This window comes from Hyperoodon ampullatus, assembly GCF_949752795.1.
Source record: "Hyperoodon ampullatus genome assembly, chromosome: 1".
Taxonomy (NCBI): Eukaryota; Metazoa; Chordata; class Mammalia; order Artiodactyla; family Ziphiidae; genus Hyperoodon; species Hyperoodon ampullatus.
This window is the reverse complement of record NC_136914.1, coordinates 167,052,890-167,079,745: the sequence shown is the minus strand read 5'-3', so window position 1 is coordinate 167,079,745 and position 26,856 is coordinate 167,052,890.

Genomic DNA, 26,856 nt, shown 5'->3' with positions numbered 1-26,856 from the left:
TCTACTAAGGCCTATTATGAGTCATCTGTTTCCTGCCATGACCCCAACTGATGGGGTGGCAATGGGGGGCACCTTCGTTTTACAGAAGGAAAGCTGAGTCTCAGAGAAGGAAGTGATGTGTCCATTATCACATGGCTGGTTAATAATGGAGCCAAGCCTAGAGTCCATGGCCCCAGTTAATATTTTCTTATTGTCTGGTGTTCTCTTTACCTAATTTCTCCCTTCATCTTATTTGTACAGGCCTCTCCCAGGGCTTCATATTTCATTTGATATTCCTCAGTTTGTATTCTATTCCTCAAAGAGGGTCCCAAATTGCAAAGACTCAGGCCCCACACAGCCAGGAACCTTCCCTCTGCCTCAGGAAAGAAGTGTAGGCATACATTTAACTTGACCATGAATCTTAGCCTTAAGTTAAAATAGAAGGCTGGGGATTCATTCAGGAGGGTCCAGCACTAGAAAATGCAGTAGCCACTCTTATTAACTTATCCCTTGGCTTCTGGGACCAGCCTGCCTGCTTTTTCCCCTCCCTCATGTCCCATGTGGTACTTTTTCTCTCCCTGGACACTGTGGATGGTGACATAGCTCCTCCTTCTACTATCAAGATGGGACTGTATAAAAGCATCTACATACTGCATAACGCTGATCTTTGCTGATATGCAAGTGGAGTCAGATCTCCTCTTCCTGGATCCTTTCTTGTATCCCTCACTGATCCATATCTTACATATTCTTCTGGGAATGGACTCTAGAATTACACTCCAGGGTTTCCACAGTCTTAGCCATTTAGCTCCCTCTTCTCGTTCAGAAAGACTCCTGGGGCAGGACATTGATGCCCAGGGTGGCTAGAGCATCCACATTGTACCATGACCATAAGCTGACCTTGACATGAAGGTCACCCACAGTGTGGCCACATAATTGCAAGGATAACTGCCCTTCACCAAAGATTCATAGGGGTTTAGTCTCCTTTTATTCTTTACTCTTCCTCAAACACCATGTTCTGCTCAACTCTGTGTCCCTATATCTTGGTTGCCCTCTGCCTAGAGCACCTTCCTCTGCAGTCCCTGACTGCCCAGTAAATAAAAATTCCACTGCTTCCATGAAGCCTTTAAAGATCAATCCAAGTAGAAATAAATCTTCTCCACTTCTGAGAATGCACTTACATAAAATAACATACCTGGTGCCTTATATAAAAAAACAAAATGTGCATATTGCTTTCACATGTATTAAAGCCTTAGATTTTGACTTTAGTAGATAAATATTATTATACTCATTTTATACTCATCTTATAGATGAGGAGACTCAAGAGCAACAAGTATTAGTGATTTTCTCCAAGATCATTCAGGTAGTAAATGGTGTCACTGACAGTAGAATGATACAATCAGCCTTAATCATAAACCTTGCTGTAAAGCAATGGAAGGAGAAAGTGAAAAGTTGGGGATGGGGCATTTCTGGAACTCTGCTACATTACCCCACTCATTAATGACGTGATCTATGGTCTTCCCCTAGAGATAATGGACTTTTGCAATATAATTTAGTAGAAAGAATGAGGTATAAAAACTCACAAAATCCTGGGCTCAAATCTGGGTTCACCATTTACCAGCTAAGCAAGTGATACCATCTCTGAGCATATTTCCTTCTCTGTATATTGGGGTTTTAGTATCAATGCCATAGACTGTGAGTTTTCTCCAGTATATACACACACACACTATATATATATATATATATATATATATATATATATATATATATATATATATATATATATATATATATATAGTTTCTGACACATGGTAGACACCAAATGACACTAATACTAGTTATTAGTATTGTAACATCACCTAGTTTTGTACATATTACATATTCAGTAAATTATTTAGAATCATATTAAAAAAATCATCTTCCAGGGTAAATTTTGGCTTAAAAGCTCTCTTAGGTTGTTCTTCACAGACAGACTGAAAGATAATCCACCCTTGGTCAGTATAAGTTCTACCCTGGGTGACCAAGGCTGGGTCCGTGACAGGCCAGCTTCTAGGACTGGTCTGTATTAGAGGAGGTTTTGACTCCTTTCTCCATCCTGATTAGCTAGATATGGGAACAAAAGGCTGGGGTTCAGAACCCCAGTTCATCATGTTCTTCATGGTCATATAGGGAATTCTGGAGAAGGTGACTACTCAGATCAGCCTAGAAGACAAAAACTGAGGTCACCTAGCCTCAAATTGGGGTGAATGGGTTGGAAGGTGGAGATAGAATTTATGAGTCTGGTTCATTAAAGCCTTAAAGGTGAATCCCTTTTAGTGTGTAGATCCTACCACATCAGAAAGAAGGCATGCAAAATTCATTATTCAAAGATCTCACTCTGATTTGTTCTACTAATATTCAATTATTGCAGGCTGTTGGAAGGATGGAATGTGGACTAAATATGTGTGGAAAACCCACCTTGTGCCAAGCCCTTTCCATATGGTATTTCTTTAATCTATTCCTCATAGCATCATTGTAAATTTAATATTATTGTCTCTATATTAGAGATTGGAAGAATGGAAACAAGGAGTGGTAAGAAATTTGCCCAAGGTCACAGAATCAGCAAATAGCAGAACTGGGATTCACACCAAATTCTGATTTTAAATTCTATGCTCTTTAAAAATAAAGTCTCTATAATGAGACTTTTGCAAATGAGACCAGATTTTAGAAACTATCTTCTTTTGCCCTTGAGTGAGCTGGCATTTCTACCCTTCCTATGACTGAGATGGAAAAGGTTGGTACTCTGATCTTCTCCCATCCCTGAAGGCTCTGGCTCTACCCATTCTTTTAGCCCCAATAAATTCTAGATCCTTAGCAAATCTACCCACCCTGAAGTGGATGGTCAAATGGGCCTGTGGCAAGGTTGGCTTTCAGGAACCACATCCTGCCCATTATCCTATCCTAGCTTTAGTAAGAGCAACACAGCTGCTGCACAAGGACAATCCATAGCACGACCGCTCACCGCCCTCCTGCTCCAGGCAAGGGAAGGTGCCATCAGGTAGTAAAATATCTTACTGACGGCTTGTGAATGAAGCCAGGTTAGTTCTCCCAAGGACATATGATGCAAACTACCTGTTTAACAAGTTTTTTTTTTTTTTTAAAGAAAATCTTGTAACTGATAACTTCTGAAAGGCTGAAAGTCTGTTTCTGAACCTATGCCTGAAGACAGAGCATATGAGTTCTCTTGATGAACTCATCCTAAAGTGTCTACTACTACTAAAATTTATTTGCGGGCAATGTGGTAGATTGCAAAAATGGGCCAATTTTCTCCTCTCACCATGTCCATGCTCTTTGGCTCTTTAAGAGGTGCAATCTTTTCCCCCAGCCTTTGGATCTGGGCTGGCTTGGAATGTGCCTTGGACAATGAATGTGGCAGAAGTTATGAAGAGCCAATTCTAGGCTTTTTCTCACTCTCTTTTGAGACCTTGCCTGGTCCTGTGTAAACAAGCTGGGGCTAGCCTGATGGAGGATGAGAAACTGTGCAGGGCAGAGACAAACTACTGCAACTGAGGCCATCCCAGATCAGGAGAACTGCCAGCCTGCAGCTGAACTGTAGACTCATGAACCATATTTAACTGCTATTATTTTAAGCCTGAGCTTAAACATTGATAAAATATTTACAGTGATACAATCACTGTACAACTAATTAAAGCAATGATAAAATAATCACTGAGCTTTGGGGTGATTGTTTATGAAGCAATAGCTGATACAATGAAAACAGTTTTAAAGTAGATAATCCTTGCCAAGCACGCTGTCCAGTGCCAGGAACTGTACCAGGGCCTTGCATACTTTTTCTCCTTTCATCTCCACATCCATAAAAGCTAACATTTTGTTGAATATTTACTTGGTACCAGATACCGTGCTTCATATGTTATAAAAATCTAATCCTTATATCTACCATATGAGATATATCTTATCATATGATCTTTACAGGTAAAGAAACAGATTCTCAGGGAAGTTAGGTGAATCAGCTAAGCCTAAGGTTACCGGCTGAAAAGTGGCAGAGCTGAGATTTGACCTCAGGTCTGATCTGCATCCTGTACCAGCATTTTTCCACCCCTGGGGCCTCCACTTCCCTAACCGGCTTTCAAGAAAGATAATTTTATGCCTTATTTTTAGAAAAGAGTTTCAGGGAGGTAAATAACTTGTCTAAGAGCACCCAATAATAAACAGAAGAGTCGGCTTTTGCACTTAGGACTCACGGTCTCCAAACCTGAATTCACTCAGGTTCATTATTAAGAAATATTTCCTAAATGGAGAATAAAACACTTATATCTGTGCTAGAACCACGGTCTTTGTTTTAAAACATGTTCTGTTTTGAATGTGTTTTAAAAGTCATGTTTTGCAAGCCTCAAATTGTAACAGAAAGCAGGTTGTAAAGGAACTGGTGAGAATTATTGTCCAGAAAAACCAGCTGGGAAGCATTTCAGTGTCAATCTTATTATTGCTTTTAAATTAGCAGTGACTTCAAAAGCCTTTGAAGTGGCTGGCAGGGAATGCCTGGATTGGGGAAAACAATCACTAGAGGGTATTCTCAGCATGCATGTGCTTTATAAACGTTCATCCTTGTTAGGCCTTGGCACTGAGAATGGTTGGAATGGAGGTAGAGGGGATCTTAGCAGGAAGATTCTAGCTGACATGGATTGCCAGGAAGACCCAATTAGGCTGTCCTTCTCAGTAGCAAAAACCAAAGCAGAGGGAATAAATTATTTGTGGCAGTGGTCAAAGCTGCTGACAACTTCAGAGACCACCCATGAGGTCTTTCCATATCAAGCTGACTAGAAAGCCCTGAGAGGCAGTAACCCCAGAGGCCTGATGCATTCCAACGTGAGAGTAGAACAAAGTTAAATTAAAAGGTGGTTCATAACACCTGAAAAATATATGTTACATTATCCCTGCCTCCTACTCTGAATCTCTATCTAAAGACTTCCAATGATCATCCTCCAAGACTGGGTTCAGAATCACCTCTTTGAAACCTCTGATGTGTCCTGGGACTTCTCTCTATCCAAGTAGAACTCACCTATCTCTCCATGTCTCCATCCATCCATCCATCCATCCATCCATCCATCCATCCAGCATTTGGTGACTTCTTACATTGTGACTGATGTTACCACATCTTGGGGATACCGCTGATCTTAAAGGAGGCAAGGTTCCCCTCATCCTCATGATACTTAAGTCTTGGGAATGGTGTAGAGACTAACTAATGGGTATGTGCCTGGAGCACCAACAAAGAAAGGATGCTAAGAAATTGTTTGGAAATAATTTGATTTTACACATACATAACTATGTTATCAACATAGGAAAAGATCACAACTGGTTTGAACTTCCTTACATGTAGTTTAGGAGTGTTTTTATATTGAATTATATTTCAGAAGAAAAGGAACCACGTTCTTGCCAAGTCTCAGTATCTCGAAATGTCCTTCATCCGAGTATAAAGGAGAATATAAGTAGTTATGCTATGTGCTCTGATAAGGAATGTTTGTGAGCTGTGAAAGAAATTAGGAGAAGTGTTTAATCAGCCTTGAAGCTGGTGTGTCTCTGTGTGTGTGTGTGTGTGTGTGTGTGTGTGTGTGTACGCATGCATTGTACATACATTGGAGGATGATCAGAGAAGCCCAGTGGAGAAAAAGTTAAACATTCCTTCCTCTCTGCTCTTATAGCCCCTGAGTCATGCCTCTATTCTAGCTTCTGCTTTAATTAATCACCTATATGTCCATTTCTAGCAGATGCTGTTGGAACCCACCTGTAGCCTCTTGGCATCCACTATCCTAGTGCACACACATAGTGTCCTACTACTGGCACCTGCAACTTTCCACCTGAGCAGTTTTTCTGCATCCACAGGCAAGGAAAACCAGAAGTACAAGAGGGTTAAGGGTCCCTGGGAGCAGCCCTCACCTTAACCAGTGATGGATGAGAGTTAGGTGATAAATAACCCACCTTCGTCACCCCTTGGCAAGATCTCTAAGGAGACAAGTTCTTCAATACATCCAAGAGTTCTCAGACAGGGCTGAGGCCCAGCATGATAACACAGCCTTTATTACTTTCCTTCTCTGCCCAGCCTCACTCCCCCATTCATCTACCAGTTGTCCTGGGCTTGCCTCCAAATAAACTTCTTGCACATCCATCCTGTTCTCAGAGTCTGCTTCTAGGAGAATCAAAGCTAATCAGTGATTCTCCTCTCAGTGAAGGGCTGAGTCTAGCACAAAGACTGGTAGACACTTGGACTTTGTAAATGTTGAACAAATGGATTAGTGAATAAACAAATGAATACCGAAGTGTGAGTGACTGATAACACTCCACCCTTTTTTTTTTTAATGAGACCCAAATAATTCTCTAAATAATGACATTTTGGAGGAGAAAATTACAATCTGTTTGGGAAGTAACTAACAGGTGATTTGGCCTCTAGGGAACAGGAGACACCAAGGCTGGTCTTGGAGGGAAAAATGAGGCTTCTCCTTTCTTGCATTTGGATATCCTCCCCCGTGGTACCTACAAAGACACCAATAACAGTCTGCCTTCTCTTTGAGGCAGTTTTGATCAGATTCAAAGAGTTCTTGGAGAATGTATTCTCACGATAAAGACCCTAAGGAGACCTGACGAATGCTATGTAATTCTCATAAAATTGGTGGCATTCATTGATTTGTTTATTCAATTCATTTGTTTGTAAATTTATTTATTCAATAATTAACTTATTCATTATTTTATTCTTTCATTAATTGAACCATTCCCTCCCTCCCTCAAGTTACTTACCCTATCTGTGCTCCAATCTCTTCATGTGTAAAATGAAGATAAATGGTATCCCTTGCGGAGAAGGTTAAGTGATTAGAAAGTGCTTACAGGGCTTCCCTGGTGGTGCAGTGGTTGAGAGTCTGCCTGCCAAAGCAGGGGACACGGGTTCGTGCCCCGGTCTGGGAAGATCCTGCATGCCGCAGAGCGGCTAGGACCGTGAGCCATGGTCGCTGAGCCTGAGCGTCCAGAGCCTGTGCTCCACAACGGGAGAGGCCACAACAGTGAGAGGCCGGCGTACCACAAAAAAAAAAAAAAAAAAAAAAAAAGTGCTTACAACAATGCCCACACGAAATCTGCATCACAGCAGTAATCACCATTATCCTGCTTTGTGGATTGTCAGTCTCTGCTGAGTATTGTTCACTCTTCATACTTTTTCTGTTTCACTTTCTTTCTCCTATTTCTAGTTTTCCTCTCTGCAACACAGAGACCACATCAACCATGGGAGAACTTAGCCTTCCAACTTCCTGATCAGTTCTGAAATTTTGCCTGACATATCTCCCTCCTGACTATGAATCAAAAACACTGCAAAATGGGCAGTGTGTCTATGCAACCTTTTCAACCTCCTTTGGGAGCTGCTCTGCCCTGGCCTTCCAGCTGCACTTTAACTGTTCGAGCCTCCTTCCTCTTCTCTGATTTCCAATGGTTTCTGCTTCACTTTTGCTCCTTCTGTAAAACTCAGCCGTTTCTGCTGGGTGTGAGGGGAATCAACCAAGCAAAACAGTTGATACAAAGGTGTGAATGAGGCAGCAGCTTCCAAGGAGTAGTTCATCTTGGAGGCTCTACAGTTCAGACTGTGCTTTTCTCCTTTCTTCTCTTACAACAACCCTACCTTGGCCTCCACCCTGACACCTAATTAGATTAGTACTAGTTTAGCTGCCCCTCCCTTGTATTTGTCTCACTCTGGTTCCACAATAGCCAAGGGTCAGGGTCAGGGTTAGGGTGGGGAGAAGAGAGGGAAGCTCTCTGCAGCCAGCTCTATATTGGTCAAAAGGAGACAGGACTTGGGTTTGCTGGGAATGGAAAATAGAATGTGTGCGGAAGGGAAGGGTTTTTTCCACAACAGCAGGAACTGTGGTCCTGCAGTTCATATTTCATTAACTCCTTACAGTACAATCAGCAAGTAGAAAGAGCTCCCAACTACAAAGTAACACACTATGATCCATAGAAATTGTAGGGTGATCTACGGGCATGTAGATTGTGTAGATGGTGGTAGCTCAACTTTATTGACAGGCATTCTGGTCCCAAAATGCCTGGGTGGAATCTCGATTCTGCTATTAACTGGTTGAGTGAAGTTGGATAAGTTAATGTGCCTTGGGATTTACATATGTAAAATGAAGATGGTAACAAAGTACACGTGCCCTGGGGTTATTGGCCAAATAGATCCATTCATATACGGCATTAGAGTAATAACGATGCCTCATAGCTACTCAGCACTTACTGGGTACTAGACACTTCTCTGAGAACTTCTGTTCACAGGCCTAGATTTTAACTAGGTACTAGTATCAGTTTGGCAAAACGTGACAGTAATAACCTAAAATACCAGTAGCTTAGATAAGGTAGAAGTTTACTTATCTCTTATATAAAAGAAATACAGAGGTAAGAAACCCAAGATGGGTGTGGCTACTCTGTGGTCATCAGAGACTTAGGCTCCTTCTACTTCATCATTCAAATGCTAGTTTCTATCCTCAAGGTCACCTCATGTTCCTTGGAACTCTAACCATCACGTCCATATCTCATGCAATAGGAAGGTGAAGAGGTATTCGGGGGTAAAGATGTACCTTCCAGGTGAGTTAGCTTTCCTTCAGGAGTTTTCCCAGAGATCCCACATGCTACTGAACCCCCCATCTTATTGGACAGAACCTGGTCACTTTGTCCACCTAACTACAAGGAAGTCTGGGGAATGTATCCTTTTATATGGGTGGGTCACCACCTTGAATAAACTGGGGCCTTCTACTAAGGCAAAAGGGAACAATAGATATGGGTAGGCATCAAACATTCCCTGTCAGTTTATCTTTTTAGCTCCCAACATCCAAACCTGCCTTTTTCCCTTCGTAGATCATAACCCCTAGGTACCATACTGTGTTGGAAGTCTAGGATCTCGGAAGATATGCAGTTCTCTCCACCAGATCTGATGGAGTCTCCTTGAATCCCAGTGACCCATAAGCTGGGACAACCTGTCTGCTTCACACTCTTTTTTTTTTTTTTTTTCCGGTATGCGGGCCTCTCACTGCTGTGGCCTCTCTCGTTGCGGAGCACAGGTTCCGGACGTGCAGGCTCAGTGGCCATGGCTCACGGGCCTAGCTGCTCCGTGGCATGTGGGATCTTCCCGGACCGGGGCACGAATCCGTGTCCCCTGCATTGGGAGGCGGACTCTCAACCACTGCACCACCAGGGAAGCCCCAAGTGCTGCATTTTTATTTTTACAACTCAAGGTTACTCTTGCTTTTTTCATGATAAACTACTGTATATATAATAATAGATTAAAACCCAGCAATGATTAAAGTAGAAATCTCAAGGGACGTTTGTTCAATTATACTGTTGTTGTCGGTGATGACAGTAATAGTAAGAGTAGCTGCCATTTATTGAGCATTTTCTAGGTATCAAGCACAATCCTAAGCACTTCTCATGAGCTAAGTAACTACTATTCCCATTTTCATCAGAGGGAACTGAGGCATAGAGTAGTGTTTAACCAGCACACAAGATACAACAGGTAGTAAGTGATGAGAGATTCTACATTGAACTTATGTACCTCTTCATATCCTCTCAGCCTCACCTGGTTTTTGTTCCAGGGGCTGCTATAACAACAAGCTCTGTGTGAGTTCCTGCAGTGTGCCTGTTGCCTCCTGACCTGGGGCTTCTTTGTGAACTCAAATCCACAGTACGCCTAGTTACCTGTGAATACCCAGCCCAGAATAATCAGGGAATTAATGCCCCATATGGAAAACCTTTGATCAATGAGAGGTGAAATCAGGTAAATTGATTCTTCCCTATCATTCTCCTGGACAGGCTGTGCAGAGATGCATTTTATATATTTCCTGGAAGACAACTCTATAGGATCAAGCAACCAGTTTTACCTCATCTTAGCCAGCTTGAGAAAGCATCTTTTATTGGTCCACCCTCCTGTTACCTCCCTTTTCCCCCTCCCTCCTGCTTTCTGCAATAAATATTTTTTAAAAAATCACATAGGCCCTTATCTTTGGCTCTGCTTTCCAAGGAACCCAGTCTATGACAGCACAGATCTGTCCAATTCAAAAGCCTCTGCCTAAGATGCTGAGTTATACTGGTTTTATGTATGAATCTTCAGGGTAGGCTAACTTCCTGGTGAAGTGCCCATGACCTTTGACATCTTGATGATGTAGCCCTTCCCCCTCCACACTCCCAGCCTCACATGTTGCTCTTCTTCGAATTCTGTTTACCAACTATTCACAGTTCTATTATTAGCCCTTTGCCCTTGTTTTCTCTTTTGAGAATGTTATTCTTCTCCCTTCTTCTCTATTTCTTTCTGTTTTATTTCTTTGCTACCTCCTACTCATTTTTCTGAATTCAGTCCTCATGGCCTTTTCTGATCTCCCCTGTACCCACTGTCCTCAGCCTAGATTAGTTCTCTGTTTCCCGTATCTTACTCTGATGTGCCTACCTACGTGTCATCATCTGCTCTCTTTGGAGTCCCCAGCCCTTCGAAGGCTGGGTGGTGTCCCATTGACATATCTATCCTAAATGTGAGCAGAGGGCCTGCTGCTAAGTCTCAGCTAAGTGAAGGTGATGGCAGAGTGACCAAGCGCACAGGCAGTGTTGTCAGGTGGCCCTGGGTTCCAGTCCTGCTCTGACACCTACAGCCATGAACTTTTGAGCACATCACTTAAAAGTCCTGAGCCTTACTTTCCAAATATGTACAAAGGGGAAAACCATAGCAGCTATGATGTATATTCTCAGGACTAAATAACTTAAAACATACTTTGAATTTAGTAAGAAATAAATGTAAGCTACTATTACCAAAAATAAAGTATTGTATTATTTCTTCCAAAAAGGTAGGAAAGTAGTTAGAAAAGAAAAGCTACACTAATCTAACTAAGGAGGTAAAAGACCTGTACTTGGAAAACTATAAGAGAATGATGAAGGAAATTGAAGACAACACAAACAGATGGAAAGATATACTGTGTTCTTGGATGGGAAGAATTAATATTGTGAAAATGACCATGCTACTCAAAACAATCCATAGATCCAGTGCAATCCCTATCAAAATGCCAATAGCATATTTTCACAGGACTAGAACAAATAATTCGAATATGTGTATGGAAACACAAAAGACACCAAATAGCCAGAACAATCTTAAGAAAGAAGAACAAAACAGGAGATATCATGCTCCTTAATTTCAAATGATACTACAAAGTTACATTTACCAAAACAGGAGGGTACTGGCACAAAAACAGACACATAGATCAATGGAGCCAAATAGCCCAGAAGTGAAACCACACTTATATAGGCAATTTATATATAACAAAAGAAGGAAGACTATACAATGGGGGAAAGACATCCTGTTCAATAAATGGTGTTGGAAAAACTATACAGCTACATGCAAAAGAATCAAGCTGTGCTACTCTGTCACACCACGTAAGAAATAAATTCAAAATGGATTAATTACAAATGTAAGACCTGAAACCATAAAACTTCTAGAAGAAAACATAGGCAGTAAGCTCTTTGATGTCAGTCTAAATACTATTTATTTTTTGGATATGTCTCCTCATGCAAGGGAAACGAAAGCAAAAATAAACAAAAGGGAATACATTAAACTAAAAAGCTTTTACACAGTGAAGGAAACTATTAACAAAATAAAAAGGCTGCCTACTGAATGGGAGAAGATATTGGCAAATGATAAGTCTGATAAGGGATTACTATCCAAAATACACAAAGAACTCATACAACTCAACATCAAATAAGAAACGACCTGATCAAAAACTGGGCAGAGGATTTGAACAGACATTTTTCCAAAGAAGACATACAGATGGCCAACAGGCATATGAAAAAAAATGCTCAACACCACTTAATAATCATGGAAATGCAAATCAAAACCATAATGAGATATCACCATACACCTGTCAGAATAGCTATTATCAAAAAACAACAAATAACGAGTGTTGGTGAGGCTGTGAAAAAAAGGGAAAGTTCATGCATTGCTGGTGGGAAAGTAAATTGGTGCAGCCACTATGGAAGACACTATGGGGATTCCTCAAAAAATTAAAAATAGAACTACCATATGATCCAACAATTCCACTCCTGGGTATTTATCCAAAGAAAGCAAAAACACTAATTAGGAAAGGAAAGATATATGCACCCCTATGTTCACTGCAGCATTATTTACATAATCAAGATATGGAATCAATCTAAGTGCCCATCAGTAGATGAATTCATATATATATATATATATATATATATATGCAATGGAATATTACTCCATAAAAAAGAACAAACTCTTGCCATCTGCAACAACATGGATGAACCTAGAGGGTATTATGCTAAGTGAAATAAGTCAGACAGGGAAAGGCAAATACTGTATGATTTCACTAATATGTGGAATCTAAAAAGCCAAAACAAATGAATAAACATAACAGAACAGAAGCAGAGCTATAGATACAGAGAACAAACAGGTGGTGGCCAAAGGGAAGGGGAGTAGGGGAAGGAAAGAAATAGGTGAGGGAGATAAGAGTTACAAACTTCAAGTTGCAAAATAAATGTGTCACAGGTATGAAATGAACAGTGTGGGGAATACAGTCAATAACTATGTAATATCTTAATATGGTGGTATCTCCTTACTAGGCTTACCATGATGATCCTGTTGAAATGTATAGAAATATTGAATCACTACTATGTTGTGTAACAGGAACTAACATAGTTGTGTAGGTCAGTTACACTTCAAAAACAAGCAAATTCATAGAAAAATATTTGTGGTTACCAGAGGCAGGGGTTGGGGGGAGGAGGAATTAGACAAAGGCAATAAAAAGATACAAACTTACAGTTATAAAATAAATAAGTACTAGGGATATAATACAAATCATGATAAATATAATTAACACTGCTGTATGTTATATATGAAACCTGTTAAGAGTGTAAATCCTAAAAATTCTCATCACAGAAAAAATTGTTTTTCTATTTCTTTATCTTTGGATCTATATGAATTGATGGTTGTTCACTAAACTTATTGTGATAACCATTTCATGATGTATGTAAGTCAAATCACCATGCTGTATACCTTAAACTTACACAGTGGTGTATGTCCATTATATCTCAATAAAACTGGAAGACAAAAAATGAAGTCATTGTGGCTTAGCAATTGGCTAGTATCCTAGACCTACTTATACTTTTACTGAAACTAAACTGGGGCAAGTTACAGAAAACCTGCTTTTCTGATTGGAATGATAATATTTCAATTTAACAAATATTGAACACCTATCATGTGCCACGCCCAAGTCTTTTTGTATTTTTTAAGATGAATAAAACAAGTCTCTGCCAGCACAAAGCAGCATAATCCCATGTGTTTACTACGATGTGTTTATTAAAAACACATAGTATTTCAAGCCCTTACCTCCTTCAATTTTCACTGCACGCCTGTGGAGAATCACGGAAGACTCCTTACCTCCATTGCACACTTTCTACTAGAAGTGAACTGACTTTCTCAATCTCTTCCAGAGAATCTTCCTCAGTACTGCCCACTCTAATCTCCTAAATCCCACACATTTTGGCTCTTTTCTATCCCACATGAACTAAGGGACTCCCTTAGGCAGCTGTGGGCTTGTAAGTGTCGAACAGCAGCCTCTCTGAGTAGTGTTTGCTGATTGTCATGGTGTGAATACTCCCACCATGGCTGATCTCAAACTATCAGTGTGACATCACTTGAATGCAGAATTGGAAAGAGTTTTGCATGAGTTCTCTTGAGTCTGAGGGTTTGATGGTCTCATCAGCCAGATTGTAGTCTGGGCCCTGGAGGGGAGAGTGGAAAGCCATCTTCTTAGAATTTGGTTCCCATCGTCTATTAAAGGTTGAATTGTGTCCCCCACCAAAGATATACTGAACTCCTAATTCCAATTCCTCAGAATGTTACCTTGCTTGGAAATGGGGTCATTGTAGTAGTAATTAGTTAAGATGATATTATACCAGAGTAGGGTGGGCCTCTAATGCAATATGACTGGAGTCCTTAAAAGAGGACAGCCATGTGAAGAGACAGAGACACAAGGAGAAGACACATGTGCAGATGGACGCAGAGATTAGAGTGATGTATTTACAAGGTGAGCAACTTCTGAGGCTTCTAGAAGCTGGAATAAACATGAATGGATTATCCTCTAGTGGTTTCAATGACAGCATGGTTTTGCCAACGCCTTGATTTTAGACTTCTGGCCTCCAGAACTGTGAGACAATACATTCTGTTGTTTTAACTCACTCATTTTGTGTCACTTTGTTATGCCTGTCCCAGGAAACTAATGGTCCTTGTGTTTTCCTGTACCCTGCACCACCTGGTTTGAAATATGTCTGCCCTTGGACAAAATCCCGTTGGGTTTGTGTTTATTATTCCAGTGCTCTTTCTTTCTACTCCTTCCACATTTAGATTAGACTACAGAAATCTAGTGCAGTGAGCTAAAATATAGAGAACCAATTGCTTTACAGAGGTAAGAATGTTATCATATCAGCTATAATTATTTAAACCCATACTAGGTATCAGGTGCTATACCAGGTGTTTCTTTGTGTCGCCACATTTAATTTAATCTTTGCAACAACCCTATGACTGGGCATAATTATCCTCATCTTACAACTATGGAAACAGAAGCTCCATGATATTAGGTAACTCACCTGATATCACAGAGCTGGTTAAGGACCACAGGCTTGTCAACTCAGGTGTGGTAGACTCAGACTCTGGACAACATCTTAGCGCTCCACTCTGTGGACAATTTGTGGGAATCTTAATGGGCTACAGCTGCACAAATACCTCAGGGATTGCCCCATCTGGACCCAGAGATAAGATGGGATCTGAGGACAGAGGAGGAGGATTCAAGATGGTTAGAGAAGTCAGGTCAATTGAGTAAATAACTCTGATCCCCTCTTGGAGCTTATCCACAGTGAGTGGTTGCCATTTCCATGTAGTAATAATAGTGATAGACCCACATTGATATTATAATGCAATGACCTTAATTCCTTTTGTGTGTACAACACTGAACAGCTATGATGGATTTTCCCTTTAGTGGCTCTCATTAATTCTCAGGCTCTGGAGCCAGACAGAGCTTGGTTCACATTCCAGCCCTGAAATTTGCCAGTGGTCTCACCTTGAGCAAGTTGCTTAATCATTCTAAGTGTCAGTTCATTTGCCTCACTTGTAACCTCTTAGAAGGAATAAATGAGGTGATGTGGAGTGGAGTGGATTCAGTACATAGTAGATGTTAGGGGGAGAAGATTACTCCTCCTGTTCTTATGAGAAAGGAGTTTTCCTCAACACCTCTGGCCTACTGATCCACCATTATCTTCCCCATAGAGTGTGTTGGTGGGTGACTCGTTTCCTGGTTGAAAGAAGCAAATCCACCAAAAGTTCAAGAATGCGTCTCAGCTCTCTGTTTCCCCTGGACCAGTGCTATGCTACTCTGTGTTTTCAATCGTATACCCCTCTTATAGGTTGAATTGTATCCCCCCAAAAGATATGTTGAATTCCTAACCTCTGGTACCTGTCAATGTTATCTATTTTGGAAATAAGGTCTTTGCAGATGTAATCAGGTTAAGATGAGGTTATTAGGGTGGGCCTTAATCCAACATGACTGGCATCCTTATAAGAAGAGTGAAGCACCATGTGAAGAGAGAGGCACACAGGAGAGAAAGCCATGTGACCATGGAGACGGAGATTGAAATGCTGTGACTGCAAGCCAAGGAATGTCTGAGGCTGTTGAAGAATAAGGAGGTGTTTTTTTTTTCTTTTTTGCAGTACGCGGGCCTCTCACTGTTGTGGCCTCTCCTGTTGCGGAGCACAGGCTACGGACGTGCAGGCTCAGCGGCCATGGCTCACGGGCCCAGCCGCTCCGCGGCATGTGGGGTCTTCCCGGACCGTTCGTGTCCCCTGCATCGGCAGGGGGACTCTCAACCACTGTGCCACCAGGGAAGCCCAAGGATGTGGTTTTCTATTATCATCTCTCCATTCTGAGGGGGAAAAGAGTAGACAGGAGACTATGAAAAAGGAAGAGCTAAGACAGAGGAAGGAACCAACATATATTGAGCACCTACTATGTCTGTACCCCTCCACTGAGTGCATTACAAATGTCTCATTTAATCCTGTCTGTAATATGAGTGTTCTTAGTCTCATTTTCCAGGTAAGAAAATATTATAATAATCTAATATCTCTCTACAGGGTCACCACAGATAATAGATACCCAGCTCAAGGTCCCACAGTGAGCAAATAACTGAGAAGATTCCAAACAGAGATCTGTTTCCAACACCTGCCTGCGATTTTTCTACTTTATGCAAAGCAATTGAGGCAATAGAAATCAAGTTGTAATAGGTAAAATTTCAAACACAGAAGGCCATTATCAGTGGTCATTATACTTTCTCTGACATGAGGATGGTGGAGAGGCACCCAGCTAAATTACAGAGAGGTAACATAGTAGAGTGATTAGGATGATGGCTCTGAAGTCACCCTGCCTGAGTTCTGCTGCCACCCCACCTCCATACTGACTTTCTGGGTGTCTTTGCCTTTGTCATGTGGCTACATCTCTCCGTGCCTCAGCTTTCTGGCTTGACATGTGGCAATAGCAAGGACAGGGCTTACAGAGCTGTTGTGAGGATTAAATGAGTGTCACATAAAAGCACGTAGGATAGATTCTGTCACATGGTGAGCATGATATAAGTGCTTGTTGCTGCTATTATTTTTTATTATTCAAAATGGGACCTCTCCCCTCCAAAAAGGCATAATGATACTACCAGGATGACTGTCTCCTACTCATGGTGCATGGCTCCTGGGCTGTATTACTGTTCTAATCTCTGCCGCTGTGGCTTCCAAAATCTTGGCTGAGCTGGGATATTATGTTTCTAATTAAACAATTGTCTTCCATGTTGGCTAACAGGAAGGCTTTTTGGTGATGTGGGGTGACTGCTGTAATGTTTCATGGCCATTAATAAGAACACAGTCTGGAAGAAAAGTGCTAACATGTAATTTGCAGTCATGACTTCCAGCTCTAATTCAAAAAATGTCTCTGTGGTTCCTGGTGTGTGTGTCTCTGTCTGCTGGTTCTCTTTGGCTGGAATGCTGCAGCCAAAGCAGGTGCATGGGCCTCTTGCCCCACTGGTAATCCTTTCCAGCAGGACTACCTGTGTCTGAGGAACTCCCTAACTCCTGAAATAAGTGTTCTGGAGTGTCCTGTGTAAAGACTGTGAACTGGGAAACTTTTACTTAAACCTGGGAGGCAAGCTGAAGCAGAGAATGAATAACTCGGAAGTGATGTGCTTCTAGGGCATTTCAGGATGCTTTATCTGTTTCTAAATTCTGGTAACCATTTTTCTAGGACCACAGTGACCTGCTCTCACCTGACCAGCCAACTATATTGCCTTCTCACCTGGGATATGCTTACCAGAAAGATGGAACAGACACAATAGATAGTACCAGTCCAACTTTGGGGATTTTGTTCATTGAGTATCATGCCTGGGGGTGGTGTGACTATTAGGGCATAAGGATTAGAATTCTCTTTCTCAAAGGAAGCTGCCTTTCTCTCCCTGGGGAAAGACCCAAGCACACCTTTCTGTTTCTCTCTGTCAGGACAGACAGTTCTTGGAGTTAATAATTCCAGACACAAAGATCTCGTATTTAAATGATAAAAAATTCGCAAATTATTCAAAACTTCCTGGATATAAGGAGATTAAAAGGATATCTCTATTGGATGTGCCATATGCTTGAGAGCTGGATTAAAATATGAGGATTTGATAAAAATATGTAATAAGAATAAAAAAACAATTAGAGGCTCCAGAGAAAGAAAAATAGTCTACAAGGATGTGGTGCTCCAAAAACAAATTACTATGGTAAAAATCTGTAGATTGTAAGACATGAATTTCACACATAGATAGAAAATAGAAAAAAAATGAAATTGAAATTATCACACATATAACCTATGCAAATAGACTAGAATGTAGATACTCATACACACACACCCCTGTCTCCACATCTGATACACTCACATAAATGAAAGGGCTCTATAAACACTGGTATGTACCTTCCATTTTCTTAAACTTAATAATATATATTGTGGAAGTTTTCGTATTGGTAGCTACCATTTCTTTTATATCATTCTAGGACATTCTTTTTTAATAGTTTCAAGGTATTTCATTTTATAAATGTACCATGATTTATATCAACAATTAGCTATTAATGAATATGTAGATTCTGTCCAGTTTGGAGAATTTTATTTTTTGTATTACTTTTCCAGCAATACTACAATGAATATCCTCAGCCACATATCTTTGAGAGCATGTGTGGGTATGTCTATAGAAAAAAAAAAAATCTTTGTAGTGAAATTTCTGAGCTAAAGGGTATTTTAATAGGTATTGACCCTTTGCCAAATTGACCTTCAAAGAGGTTATGCCAATCTCTACTTCCATTACCACCGTGTGAATATCCGTTTTCCCCCAATCTTGCCCAAACCATATTTGTAATCCCTTTTAATCATTGCCAATCTGATAGGTAAAAGTAAAAACAATATCCTGCTGTTTTAGCTCTCATTTTAAATCACCGAGTGAGGTTAGACTTCTGTTCATATAATTCTAAGCAATTTGTATTTGTTTTTCTAAACCGAGTGAATAATAGGTGTACAATAATATTTGTTGAACAATTAAATACACTGCTTTTACAACTGCTCCTTTTATTGTTAATCTAAAAGAACTCTTAGGGAGTGAAAAATTAACACCCTTTGATATGGTTGTTACAAGTCTTTACTTCACTGATTGCTCTTTGTCTTTTAATTTTATTTCTGGATTTTTTGCGGGGAGGCATTCAGAAATTTGTTTTTTACTTTTCAATGTAGTCATATTTATTATTTTACAAATAATTACAGTTCTAAATCTTGCTTAAAGTTTTCTCTTATTCTTCTAAATAAGCACATTGCCCTTAATAGGCCTCTTTTCTGCTGATGAACTTTCCTTGTGTGATTTCCAGATTGTGCTCTCTTTCCATCCTCTGCCCATATAATGACCAGTACTTGGAGAAGTAGGGGAATTCCTCTTGCTCAAGGAAGCCTTGCCATTGCTGAGGACTCCTAGATATCGGCACCTATAACTAGTGCATTGAGGGCAGATGATTCCACATACAATGTATTATGGAAATCCAGAATAAAGACAAGGAACATTCTGGAAAGTGTCCTGGGAGTAGAAAGTTGCTGCTGCAGAGTCTTAGGTGCCAGACCAAGAAAACTGATCTCTCTCCTGCAACAGTTAAAGGAGGACTCACTGTTCTTACACTTTCTTACACTTTCCATCTAGATTGAGGTGGAAGAACAGGGATATTAAATATTTTTTTCTTTCGCTCTGTAGGCTTACATTTAGGAATTCCTATCTAGACATCTTTCTCTTTGGTTTTTCCTCTGACAATCATTGTACATGGTTTGGGTGCATAAGACAGATCTAGGGCCTGCTGACCTTGCAGTGAAACCAGAACGTGACCCTGAGAAAGCAGGCTGTGGTAGACCTTCCTTTGGGCCAGATGCTGTGAGTCTTCTACACACATATGCCTCAGTCCCCCCATGGGAGTTGCTGCTGCTCTCTGCTCAGTATACTGCTTCCTCTCCCTTCTTCTGAAGCATTCCTTCATTTGAAGGGTGCCCCCTCCCCGTATTATGCTTTACCCAGGAGGGTAGATGAGTCCATCTAGGTTAGAAATTGGTATCTTGACGAGAGACCACCAGGCACCCAGGGTTCTAGTATCCATCCATTTTAAGGATGCTGTGAAGAGAACTCTCTCATTGTTTTGTCTCTAACTATGTACCTGTTCCTGCCCTCCTGAGGCCTCAGATTGTTCAAGCTTCCCGTATTCCCACAGGGTACCCAGCACCCATCCAATAAGCCCTGTCCTCCCTTTGTTTAAATTAGTAATATTCTGTTTCTTGTGCTCCAAGAACCCTAGCAGAAAGAAGAGCCCAGAGGTGCTGGTGGATTATGCAGAGGTGCAGGGCCAAAGCCCCAGCTTGGTTCAGAGCAAGAGCCTCAGGGTGGGAGGGGTCTCTTTCCTGGTTCCTCAAGACCATGGCAGGCCTTTTATGGATTCTTAATCACAGGGCTAGGAAGACTGGACCCCCTGACCATATCAGAAAATTGAGTCCCCTGGAGAGTCAGGGACTCGATAGGACTGAAGAGCCCATGACAATTTTTGACAGTTCTTGTAAGGTAAGCCATGGGGATTATATTCAGGTTGATTGTGAGCTGGTGTTCAGGACCCTCACTAGCTAGAGTCAGAGCCAGGAAGCTCTGTCATCTGTTTGTGATTACAAGGCTCAGCACGCCCCACCAAAGGCCCTCTGGCGCCTTTCCTCTTTGGAAACACATTCAGCACATTTTTAGAAACCGCACTGAGAAGCCCTCCCTGAGAAAGTGACTAAACACTGCTTAATATTCTGAAAACATAAACAGCCTCTGAGAAGCCAGTCATAAGCTGTTTAGGAAAAGCTGACTTGGCGCTGGTGGGAGCCAGCTGTTGCTGGCATTCGATTGGCAGGGGCTGTAAAATTCCTTGCAATGTCTGTATTGTCAATGAATATATATTATGTTCGTTCTCCATCTTACATGCTGGAACATTCTGGTTGGATTTGTGTCCTCCTGGACATTTTGGAGAGATAAAGTATGCTAGGATCGATGTTCTTGTGCCATGCTTCTCTCCTTGTACCTGTGTATGGGTTGAATTTTACCTCCTCAAAAGACATGTTTAAGTTCTAATCCTCAGTACCTCAGAATGTGACCTTATTTGGAAATAGGGTTGTTGCAGATGTAATTAGTTAAGATATGGTCATACTGGAATAGGATGGGCCCTTCATGCAATATGATTGGTGTGCTTAAAAGAAGAGGAGGGGGAAACATACCAGGAGAATACCATGCCATGAGATGATGTAAGCAGAGATTGGAGTGATCCAGCTGCAAAACATGGAATGACAAGGAATGACAGCCACCATACGAAGCTAGGGAGAGACAAGAAAGGATTATCCCTTCTACAGTTTTCAGAGAAAACATGGCCCTGCTGACACCATGATTTTGGACATCTAGCTTCCAGAACTCTGAGACCATCAATTTCTGCTCTTTTAAGTCACCCAGTTTGTGCTGCTTTGTTACAGTCCCTAAGAAACTGACATGCTATAGTTTAACCATATCCCTATCTTATATCAGACTGTATCTCCCATCTCCATTCTTTCTTTCATTTGCTCACTGAGCATTCATTAAGCATCAATCATGTTCTAAATCCAGCATTGGGTGCTGGATGCAGTGCTCACAAGGCACAGTTCTTACACTCAAAGAGATCAGAAACTGGGAGTGGGGTAGACATGGACCTGCCAACAGATAAATCCTGCTCTGCCTTAGGTTCTTAGCATTTACTCTCCTTTACTGAACTCTGTGTGTGTGTGTGTGTGTTTGTGTGTTGGCTCTTTAACCACATTGTTGTAAAGTCCTCAAAAAACGTATTTTTTCCTCAACTGTTTTATAATGAAAATGTTTGAATATGCATAAATGTTGAGAAAAAATAGTGCATTGATCACCCATAAACCCATTTCCTAGACTCAACAACTGTTTACATTTTGCCATATTTGGTTTACAATTTTTTTTTAAATTTCTTCATATCTAGAGGTTGATTACTGCATTCTATAAGAGTAAGAGCTCTGGAACTAGCTTCTCTGAATTCAAATCCTGGCTTTATCATCTAGTTTTGTGTCCTTAGGCAGGTTGCTACTCTCTTCTGTGCCTTAGCTTCCTCATTTGTAAAATGGGAATAATAACAGTATTCAGATCATGAGGATGTTGTGAGAAATAAATGCATTTATATGTGAATGTTGTTAAAACAATGCCTTTCAAGATGTGAACCTTCCATAAGTATTAGCTATTTTAATAATGATTTTCCACAATTCTCAGAAAACAGTGGGTATCTTATTCTCACGAGTAAGACTGGGCTGGTTCTTATGCATATGAATCATGGGGGATCTTGACCTCCTCTGGGCCATTCTCTGGATTATTCTTCTTTTAGGGCATGTGCATTTGCCTCTGTTGGGTATATGCCTGTCTTCCCCATGGAATTCAGGCAATCTTTGCTCTGTTTACCACTGTAAGTGACGGCGCTGTAAGCAGTACTAGACATATAACTTGGTATACAGTAAGCACTCATTAAATAGCTTGCTGAATGAGTAGTATCCAACATGCTATTTGTTCATGCATTCATTCACTTACTCATTTGACAAATGTGCACTGAATATACTCTTGGTTCTTGACAATTTACTATGTGCTGAGTCTTAATTGGTGAATGAGACAAAGTCCCTATTATCAAGAAACTTTAAATTTGGTCTTGTTGATATATGATTTTGTATTCATCTTTGGTTTTTCAAGTGCCTGGTCTTACCAGTTAGACTGTAAAAGCATAGAGATCAGAGATGTTTCTTTTCTAGAACATGGAAGTCATGGTAAAGTTATACACGTTAAGCAGGCTTTAGAGTCAGGAAAAAATGGAAATAAATTAAAACTCTTCCATTACATTGCCAATGAATATTTTACTTTACTTATCTTTATCTCAAGGTCTTTATTTGTCAAATAGGAATACTATTCACCAGCTATTGCAAGAATTGAATGAAATGATTCACAGCTCATAGTATATTATCTATATTATTTATAGTATAAGGACTGTGAGGAAGAATTCTATGCCTCTCCCCTAGCTTCTTTTTTTTTTTAAGATTTATTTTTATTTATTTATTTATTTATTTTGTCTGTGCTGGGTCTTAGTTGCAGCATGTGGGATTTTTAGTTGCGGCATACAGACTCTTAGTTTTGACATGTGGGATCTAGTTCCCTGACCAGGGATCAAACCTGGGCCGCCTGAATTGGGAGTGCGGAGTCTTACCCACTGGACCACCAGGGAAGTCCCTCCCCTAGCTTCTGAATACTAGCATTTAGTCTTATTTACCGAACTGTAAGTTAGTGTTATCTATATTCTACTCCCTTTCTTTCTAGTGATATGGTGAATTGGAGGAAAGATGTGCAAGAGACTAAGTTGCTCCTTTTGTAATTTTCTGGCATTCTATGTCTGATCCTCAATTGAATGCATATAGCAAAACAGATATAGACTCACAGACACAGAAAACATGCTAGTGGTTACCAGTGGGAAGAAGGAAGTTGGGGGAGAGGCCAGATAGGGGTATGGGATTAAGAGATACAAACTACCATGTATAAAATAAATAAGCAAGGAGGATGTATTGTACAGCACAGGGAATTATAGCCATTATTTTGTAATAACCTTTATTGGAATGTAATCTATAAAAATACTGAACCACTATACCATACACCTGAAACTAATATAATATTGTAAACTCTACTTCAATAAAAAAAAAAAAGAATTGTTGTAGATTTAACTGGCCTCCTCCCCTCCAAATTCATATGTTGAAGTCCTAACTCCAGTATCTCAAAATGTAACTATGGTTGAATATAAGGTCTTTAAAGATGTGATTAAGTCAAAATGAGTTTTTTAGGGTAGATCCTAATCCAATGTGACTTATAAAAAGGGGAAATTTGGACATACAGAAAGATATGAGACGTGCATGTAAAGAGAGACCAATATGCTAAGATGCCTCAAGAAGGTAATCATTTGTAAGCCAAGAGGAGAAGCCTCAGAAAGAACCAAATCTGCTGACATCTTGATCTCAAACTTCTGACCCCTGGAACAGTGAAATTTCTGTTGTTTAAGCCACTCATTCTGTGGTGTTTTGCTACGGCAGGCCTAGCAAACTAAAGAAGCAACTGAATGGGCAATGGTGCCATTTATTAAAGGAAAACTGGGACAAAAGCTGGTCTGAGTTTGTGGGGTGGTAGGGTGGCAGTTGTGGCTAGAAATCAAGAGTTCTGTTATGACCTTGTACAGACCGAGAAGCCCATTAGACATTCAATTAGAGACTCTTAGTAGGAAACTGAACACGTAATTGTGGTGCTTGGGAACACTCAGCAAACAGGTAGTATCTGCAACCATGGGAGTAGAATGAGATCACCAAGGAAACCCGTGGAGAGGGAAGAGGCCTGAGGATTGTGCCCTGAGGTACTTCAAGGTAGACTCTGCAAAGGAGACTGAGATGGTGTCACCAATGAGGTAGGAGGAAAAACTAGGAAAGGGTGGTACTCTGAAGACCAAGTGAAGGAAGTATTTAAAGAGAGGAAGAAGCGAACTGTTTCAAATGCTATGAATATTTTGAGTAAGGCGAGTCAGAAAATTGGCCATTGAAGTTGGCAAGATGGAGGTTGTTAATGATTTTGAAAACAGTGGTTTCAGTAGTTTGGTGGGAAAGTTTCCAATCAAAATGTGTTAAAGGAAAATAGGGAAATAGCTAAATAGAAATGTAGGGTAAGAGGGAACTTTTTTAGGATTTTTTTTTATTATGGTATGTTTGAATGATGTCAGGAAAAGTCTAGTAGATAAGAAGATAAAGATTCAGGTGGGAAAAATACATAATTGTAAGAATAAAAATCTTTAGTAGGTGAGAGGATGAAGAATCCAGTTTAGAGACTTGATTTCATGTAGGAACAGAGATGTTCACCCATGTTAATTAGAAGAAAGTCAAAATATACAGGTATAAATATAGACAGGGTGATAGAATTGAGGTTAGAGAGACAAGGAAGTCCACAGCTGCTTCTGTTTTCTCAGTTTAATGAGAAGCAAAACCATAAGCTGAAAATAGGGGAAAGGGAGAATTAACATCTTTGAAGAGATATGAGAAGATATAAAATGGTCATCTCAAAGAATGAACATGCAAATTTATTAAGGACATAAATTAGGGTTATTAAACAGGGCTGAGTGGCCATCAGATATTTGTGATCATAAGTTTAAAGTTAGACTACTCAGCACGCTTGTGATTTTTCACCAGATATATTCAAGTATAGTGACAGAGTAGTGGGGAAACTGGGATTTAATAGGACCAGAGTTTTGTGATAAGTAGTATGACAGGAAAAAGAGGAGAAAGTAAGCTAAATGAACAAACAATGATGTCAGAACCATAATGGATCATGCATGCACCTAAGGTGTCTAAGGAAGTCTGTGGAAACTTGAAGAGCAGCACAGGACAATAACAACACTGTTGTGAGGTCAATGTAGCAAATCTCCCAGTGAGGCCAAAGAGAAGGGGAAGTAGAGCATTACAGGGTGAACTAGTGATTACAAGGTGGTAACCAGAGAGTTGGATGCTTGAAATCATCCTTTGAAGGTGAAGCAATAGCTGGTGATGACAAGACACAGGAAATGACCATGAGGACCATGCCCTAAGGATAAGCACTATAGGCAGAGCAGAGGGTAAGTTTCCTTAGATGAGGGTAACATGAAACTGGGAAGTCAGAGTGTTACACACAGCCAAGAAAAGCCATCTAAAACTGGATTCCCAGTTTTACCCCCCAAATTTGTTCCTCTTGCAGTTTTCTCCATCTCAGTTACTGGTGTCTCCATACTTCTACTTAACCCATGCACCAAATCTTTGAGCATAAACGAAGTATTTTTTAACTTCATATCCCATATTTAATTACTCAACAAATTCTGGTGGCTATACCTTAAAAATATACACAGACTCCAATCACTATCACCTCAGTTATCTGTCTCCCAAATTACTGCATTAACTTGCCAACTGGTCTGTCGTGTTCTATTCTCAACATAGAGGCTGGAGTAAATTTTTACAAATATAAGGCTGACCATGTTGGTCCTCTGATCAAAACCCAACAGTGGCTTTACATTCCATCTAAACTGACTTCCAAATCCTTACCATGGCCTACTGATTGCCTCCTACCTTCATCTCTCTAACCTCATCTTCTGTATCCCTTTTTCTCACTCTGCTCCAGCCACACTGGCCTTCTCACTGTCTCTAGAATATGTTAGGCATGTTCAGATTCAAGAATTTTGTATTTGTGATTGATTCTGCCTGGAACTCTCTTTCCCCACATATTGCATGACCTTTCCTGTCACCTGTCACCTTGCTCAACTGTCACCATCTTGGCATCTTTCTTTAATATCCTATTAAAAATTAAAACAGTTTTACCTCTCACCCCCCAATGAGCTGCCTACCCACATTTTCAGCTTTAATTTTCTGGGAAAAGTGTAGCATGTATGTATGTGTGTGTGTATGTACATATGTATGTATGTATATATATGTATCTCCTCAATAGAATACATGCTAGGATTTTGATCTTTTCTTTGTCTATTGCTGTATTCCCAGTAGCCAGGGCTGTGCCTGACACAAAATAAGTCCTCTGTAAATATTTGCTGAGTGAAAAATATGTGGTGAAAAGAATAATGGTAGAGGAGACAAGAATGCAGGCATTTACACCTTCCATGCCATAGGAGAAGTGATCAGGAGGATATTAGATGAGAGCAGCATGGATGTGTCAAAGAAAGTGGAGTTTGATGGAGTGCATTTCAGGAGGAGCTGGAGTTTATGAGGGACAATAAAAGAGCAATGGGAGCAAACAGAATTTTCTACAACCTTTTTTGGTCCTATAGTATGTGCTAAAGGAAGAAGGTAACTGGAACAGAGAGAAGAGGTAGAAGATATGGGGAAGGATTTGGTTCATGGATGACAGGTCCACTTGGGGAGTTTCTTATATAGTAAAATATACTCTAATTTATGCAACCCAACAATCCCACTCTGAGGTATTTATTCAAGAGAAATAAAAACATATGTCCATACAAATATTTGTCTGTTCATAGTAGCTTTATGTATAATAACTAAAAACTGGACATAACCCAAATGACCATTAACTGGTGAATGGAGAAACAAATTGTGGTATATTTATTCAATGAGATAACACTCAGCAATGAAAAGGAAGATAATTAGT